The sequence below is a fragment of the Salvelinus sp. IW2-2015 genome, unplaced genomic scaffold (genome assembly GCF_002910315.2).
Source record: "Salvelinus sp. IW2-2015 unplaced genomic scaffold, ASM291031v2 Un_scaffold1233, whole genome shotgun sequence".
Classification (NCBI taxonomy): domain Eukaryota; kingdom Metazoa; phylum Chordata; class Actinopteri; order Salmoniformes; family Salmonidae; genus Salvelinus; species Salvelinus sp. IW2-2015.
Genome location: NW_019942788.1, coordinates 246,463 through 252,718, shown reverse-complemented (window position 1 = coordinate 252,718; position 6,256 = coordinate 246,463). Strand labels below are relative to the sequence as shown.

Genomic DNA, 6,256 nt, shown 5'->3' with positions numbered 1-6,256 from the left:
CCGACCCCCACCCCACCAGCCAAGGCCCCTGCCCCAGTCCCTGTGACGTTCCACTGGCTGGAGTTCCACGAGTCCCGCCCCGCCAGCTCCGACCCAGACACATTCCATTGGCTGCTGTTGGCATGGAGGGAGTCGACTATTGCAGGGTGCAGCAAATCAGGAGCCAGAGTGGCCAGGGGAGATACGAAATAAGGGGTGCCCAGACGCTTTCCCAATTCGTGTAGCCAACCTGAGACAGGGGGAGAGAGAGGGAGGGGGAGAGGGAGGGAAAGAGGGGAAAAGAGAGAGGGAGTAAGAGATGTAGGGGTAGAGGACAGGTAGATAGAGAGGGGAGAGAAAGAGAGGAGGAGAAATGAAAAAGAAGAGATTAATATATGAATAATACATTGTGGACAGTGATCCACAGAAACACACTCATTGGGGACGTAGCTGTAGCTTTGACCTTGTAATTGAGCTAGGCTGTCAGAGAGCCTTGCATGCAGACCCAATGTACGCACACACCTTGAAGCTGACCCAACCTGTCAGAGAGCCATGCAGGCCCACTGGTAATGCATGTCTCTGGGTAGCCTCAGTGAACTGAATGAAAGAAATATCATTAGGAATGTAACACATCAGTTGTTGCCTAATTAGCTTGTCATTAGGCAAGCTAGCATTTCTAGGACGTGGTCCCGTGTGGCTCAGTTGGTAGAGCATGGCGCTTCCCCACGGGGGACCAGTGCGAAAAAGTATGAAAATGTATGCACTCACTACTCTGGATAAGAGCGTCTGCTAAATGACTAACATGTCAATGTAAATGATTTGTGGAACAGAATGGATGAATATAGGGTGTAACTGTGCTGATTTGTGTGACGAGTGTGTCAGTATGTAGCGGAACGTGTGTGAATATATGTCTTTATCAATGTGTTTGTTTGTGCACTGGGGTGGGTCTTTTCAATAGGTTTGCTTGTGTGGCTGTGTGAACATAACAAATTATCTAAGCACTTGGGAGAACTTTCTCAGTCAGCTTTTCTGTCCACAGCAAAGCCAGATAAAATTCATTTGCTCTCCATGGTTCCTGAACTAACTCTCTGACAACCCCTCCTCTGCCCTTGTCCAAGGTTCTGAACCTACTCTACCCTCCCTCTCAACTACCTCCTACAGTTGATCTGCCTCTGTCCATGGTACTTCACATACCCTCTTCTCCTTTGCGCAGGCATGATGCTACAGACCTCTATAGACGGGTTGGCTGTCTAGCAACAAAACCAACGCATGCGTAACTATGGGGCAAAGCAGACGGGGTCAGCTTAGATTGTTGACAACATGTAAACTATATTTAATCTTCAAATGTTTATTGAAAACATTATACAGTGCATTCGGAAAGTATTCAGACTCCTTGACGTTTTCCACATTTTTTACGTTACAGCCTTATTCTAAAATATATTAAATTAATTGTTTTCCTCATCAATCTACACACAATAAACCCATAATGTCAAAGCAAAAACCGGTTTAAAAAAAAACTACAGAAATACCTTATTTACATAAGTATTCAGACCCTTTGCTATGAGACTCGAAAATGAGCTCAGGTGCATCCTGTTTCCATTGATCATCCTTGAGATGTTTCTAGAACTTGATTGGAGTCCACCTGTGGTAAGTTCAATTGATTGGACATTTGGAAAGGAAAAAATTAGGTCCCACAGCTGACAGCGCATGTCAGAGCAAAAACCAAGCCATGTGGTCAAAGGAATTGTCCGTAGAGCTCCGAGACAGGATTGTGTCGAGGCACAGATCTGGGGAGGGGACCAAAATATTTTTGCAGCATTGAAGGTCCCCAAGAACACAGTGGCCACCATCATTCTTAAATGGCAGAAGTTAGGAACCACCAAGACCTTTCCTAGAGCTGGCCTCCTGGCCAAACTGGTCACCTCCCCTTGGTCAGGGAGATGACCAAGAACCCGAAGGTCACTCTGACAGAGCACCAGAGTTCCTCTGTGGAGATAGGAGAACCTTCCAGAAGGACAACCCTCTTTGTAGCACTCCACCAATCAGGCCTTTATGGTAGAGTGGACAGATAGAAGCTACTGTAAAAGTCACATGACAGCCCACTTGGAGTTTGCCAAAAGGCACCTAAAGGACTCAGACAATGAGAAACAAGATTATCTGGTCTGATGAAACCAAGATTGATCTCTTTGGCCTGAATGCCAAGCGTCATGTCTGGAGGAAACCTGGCCCCATCCGGACAGTGAAGCATGGTGGTGGCAGCATCATGCTGTGGGGATGTTTTTCAGCGGCAGGGACTGGGAGACTAGTCAGGATCGAGGGAAAGATGAATGGAGCAAAGTACAGAGAGATCCTTGATGAAAACCTGCTCCAGAGTGCTCAGGATCTCTGACTAGGGTGAAGGGTCACCTTTCAACAGTACAACAACCCTACCCACACAGCCAGGACAAACCGATCGAACATCTCAAATCAAATCAAATGTTATTGGTCACATACACATTGTTAGCAGATGTTAATGCGAGTGTAGCGAAATGCTTGTGCTTCTAGTTCCGACAGTGCAGTAATAGATAACAAGTAATATCTATCAATTCCACAACAGATACCTAATACACACACATTTAAGTAAAGGAATGGAATAAGAATATATAAATATAAATATATGGATGAGAAATGACAGCGCGGCATAGGCTAAGATGCAATAAATAGTATGATGAGTAATGCAAGATATGTAAACATTATTAAAGTGACTAGTGTTCCATTTATTAAAGTGGCCAATGATTTCAAGTCTGTATGTAGGCAGCAGCCTCTCTGTGCCAGTGATGGCTGTTTAACAGTCGGATGGCCTTGAGATCGAAGCTGTTTTTCAGTCTCTTGGTTCCAGCTTTGATGTACCTGTACTGACCTCACCTTCTGGATGATAACGGGGTGAACAGGCAGTGGCTTAGGTGGTTGTTGTCCTTGATCTTTTTGGACTTCCTGTGACATCGGGTGCTGTAGGTGTCCTGGAGGGCAGGTAGTTTGCCCCAGCTGATTATTTGTGCAGACCGCACCACCCTCTGGAGAGCCCTGTGGTTGCAGGCGATGCAGTTGCCATACCAGGCGGTGATACAGCCCGACAGGATGCTCTCAATTGTGCATCTGTAAAAGCCTGTGAGGGTTTTAGGTGACAAGCCACATTTCTTCAGCCTCCTGAGGTTGAAGAGGCGCTGTTGCGTCTTCTTCACCACATTGTCTGTGTGGGTGGACCATTTCAGTTTGTCCGTGATGTGTACACCGAGGAACTTAAAACGTTCCACTTTCTCCACTGCTGTCCTGTTGATGTGGATAGGGGGGTGCTCCCTCTGCTGTTTCCTGAAGTCCACGATCATCTCCTTTGTTTTGTTGATGTTGAGTGAGAGGTTATTTTCCTGACACCACACTCCGAGAGCCCTCACCTCCTCCCTGTAGGCTGTCTCGTCGTTGTTGGTAATCAAGCCTACTACTGTTGTGTCGTTTGCAAATTTGATGATTGAGTTGGAGGCGTGCATGGCCACGCAGTCATGGGTGAACAGAGAGTACAGGAGGGGCTGAGCACTCACCCTTGTGGGGCCCCAGTGTTGAGGATCAGCGAAGTGGAGATGTTGTTTCCTACTTTCACCACCTGGGGGCGGCCCGTCAGAAAGTTCAGGACCAAATTGCACAGGGCGGGGTTGAGACCCAGGGCCTCAAGATTAATGATGAGCTTGGAGGGTACTATGGTGTTGAATGCTGAGCTGTAGTCAATGAACAGCATTCTTACATATGTATTTCTCTTGTCCAGTGCATAGAGTCCAGTGAAGTTACTTGAGGGCCGTCGTGGTATCAGCTTGAGGGGGGATAGACACGGCTGTGACAATAACGGAAGAGAATTCTCTTGGGAGATAATACAGTCGGCATTTGATTGTGAGGGATTCTAGGTCAGGTGAACAAAAGTACTTGAGTTCCTGTATGTTGTTACAATTACACCATGAGTCGTTAATCATGAAACATATAGGTGGCTTTACCGACTCCGACAGCATATCCCGAGAGAGCCATGTTTCCGTGAAACAGAGTATGTTACAATCCCTGATGTCTCTCTGGAAAGTAACCCTTGCCCGAATTTCGTTGATCTAGGGATTGGACATTAGCGAGTAATATACTCGGAAGCAGTGGGTGGTAGCGCTGGTCTTAATGCTGGTAAGTTGATGTCGCTCTGATATCCAATAGTTCTTCCCGGTGCAGTATGTAATAACATTTAGATTTTTTGGGCTAACAATGTAAGAAATAATACAGAAAACAACAAAATACTGCAAAGTTTCCCAAGGACTAGAAGCGAGGCAGCCCTCTCCGTTGGCGCCATCTCTGGAGAAACCTGAAAATAGCTGTGCAGCGATGCTCCCCCATCCAACCTGGAAGAGCTTGAGAGGATCTGCAGAGAAGAATGGGAGAAACTCCCCAAATACAGGTGTGCCAAGCTTGTAGCATCATACCCAAGAAGACTCCAGACTGTAATCGCTGCCAAAGGTGCTTCAACAAAGTACTGAGTGAAGGGTCTGAATACTTATGTAAATGTCATATTTCCAGGTTTTTATATTTTTATACATACATTTATACATCCTAAAATAAAAAATATATATAGTTTTTGCTTTGTCATTATGGGGTATTGTGTTAAGACTGATGTTGGGAAAATCTATTTAATCAATTTTAGAATAACAAAATGTAACAAAATGTGAAAAAAGTCAAGGGATTTAAATACTTTCTGAATGTACTGTACATTTGCACAATGAACACTCGTTGTCATTTAAATACATCATTACAGTTGTTGGTTAGATAGCTAGCGAATTTTTTGCCATATTAGCATAGACGTGATATAAGTCAAAACATCTCAAAACAAGACAATAACAATATCAATAAGAAGATACAACGAGCTGAAATGAGCCACCTACGATTCCCCACATGGCAGCTTCTTGTCACTGCTGGTAGCTGCCTGGCCATCCAGAACCATAACAACACACATCCTTCAGCCCCATTGAAGCGTGCGCATCGTTTCCCTGACGTTGTCAGCTAACCCCGAGTGGCACAGCGGTCTAAGGGACTGCATCTCAGTGCAAGAGGCATCCCTACAGTCCCTGGTTTGAATCCAGGCTGTATCACATCCAGCCGTGATTGGGAGTCCCATAGGGCAGCGCAGAATTGGTCCAGTAGGCCGTCATTGTAAATAAGAATTGGACTTGCCTAGTTAAATAAATAAACCCGTCTATACAAGGATGCTAGCAGGCTTACTCTCCTCTTTGTAAAGAACTGGATCAGAGACAGAACTTGATTGATTTGTGATTTATCTCCAGATGTGTCCCTTGGGGTTTCATAATGTTATTATGCCACTCACTCCATCTCACTCCATCTCCATCTAAACGTGTTAACCCTCGCAAGGCTGCAGGCCCAGACGGCATTCCCAGCCGCGTCCTCAGAGCATGCGCAGACCAGCTGGCTGGTGTGTTTACGGACATATTCAATCAATCCTTATCCCAGTCTGCTGTTCCCACATGCTTCAAGAGGGCCACCATTGTTCCTGTTCCCAAGAAAGCTAAGGTAACTGAGCTAAACGACTACCGCCCCGTAGCACTCACTTCCGTCATCATGAAGTGCTTTGAGACGAGGGAAATGTAAAACTTTCCACCTTCTCCACTACTGCCCTGTGATGTGGATAGGGGGGTGCTCCTCTGCTGTTTCCTGAAGTCCACAATCATCTCCTTTGTTTTGTTGAGTTGAGTGGAGGTTATTTTCCTGACACCAACTCCGAGGCCCTCACCTCCTCCCTGTAGGCCGTCTCGTCGTTGTTGGTAATCAAGCCTATACTGTGTGTCTGCAAATTGATGATTGAGTTGGAGGCGTGCATGGCCACGCAGTCGTGGTGAACAGGAGTACAGGAGAGGGCTCAGAAGCACCCTTGTGGGGCCCAGTGTTGAGGATCAGCGGGGTGGAGATGTTGTTTACCCTCACCACCTGGGGCGGCCGTCAGGAAGTCCAGGACCATTGCACAGGGCGGGGTGAGACCCAGGGCTCGAGTTGATGAGAGTTTGGGGTACTATGGTGTTAAATGCTAAGCTGTAATCGCATGAACAGCATTCTCACATAGGTATTCTCTTGTCCAGATGGGTTAGGGCAGTGTGCAGTGTGGTTTGCGATTGCGTCGTCTGTGGACCTATTGGGTCGGTAAGCAAATTGGAGTGGGTCTAGGGTGTCCGGTAGGGTGGAGGTGACTATGGTCCTTGACTTAGTCTTC

General features: G+C 46.4%; 1 pseudogene; it reads right to left on the bottom strand.

The window, feature by feature from the left end:
- LOC112070137 (voltage-gated delayed rectifier potassium channel KCNH8-like) overlaps positions 1-6,256 on the bottom strand; it is a 193,479-nt pseudogene that overhangs the window by 39,024 nt on the left and 148,199 nt on the right.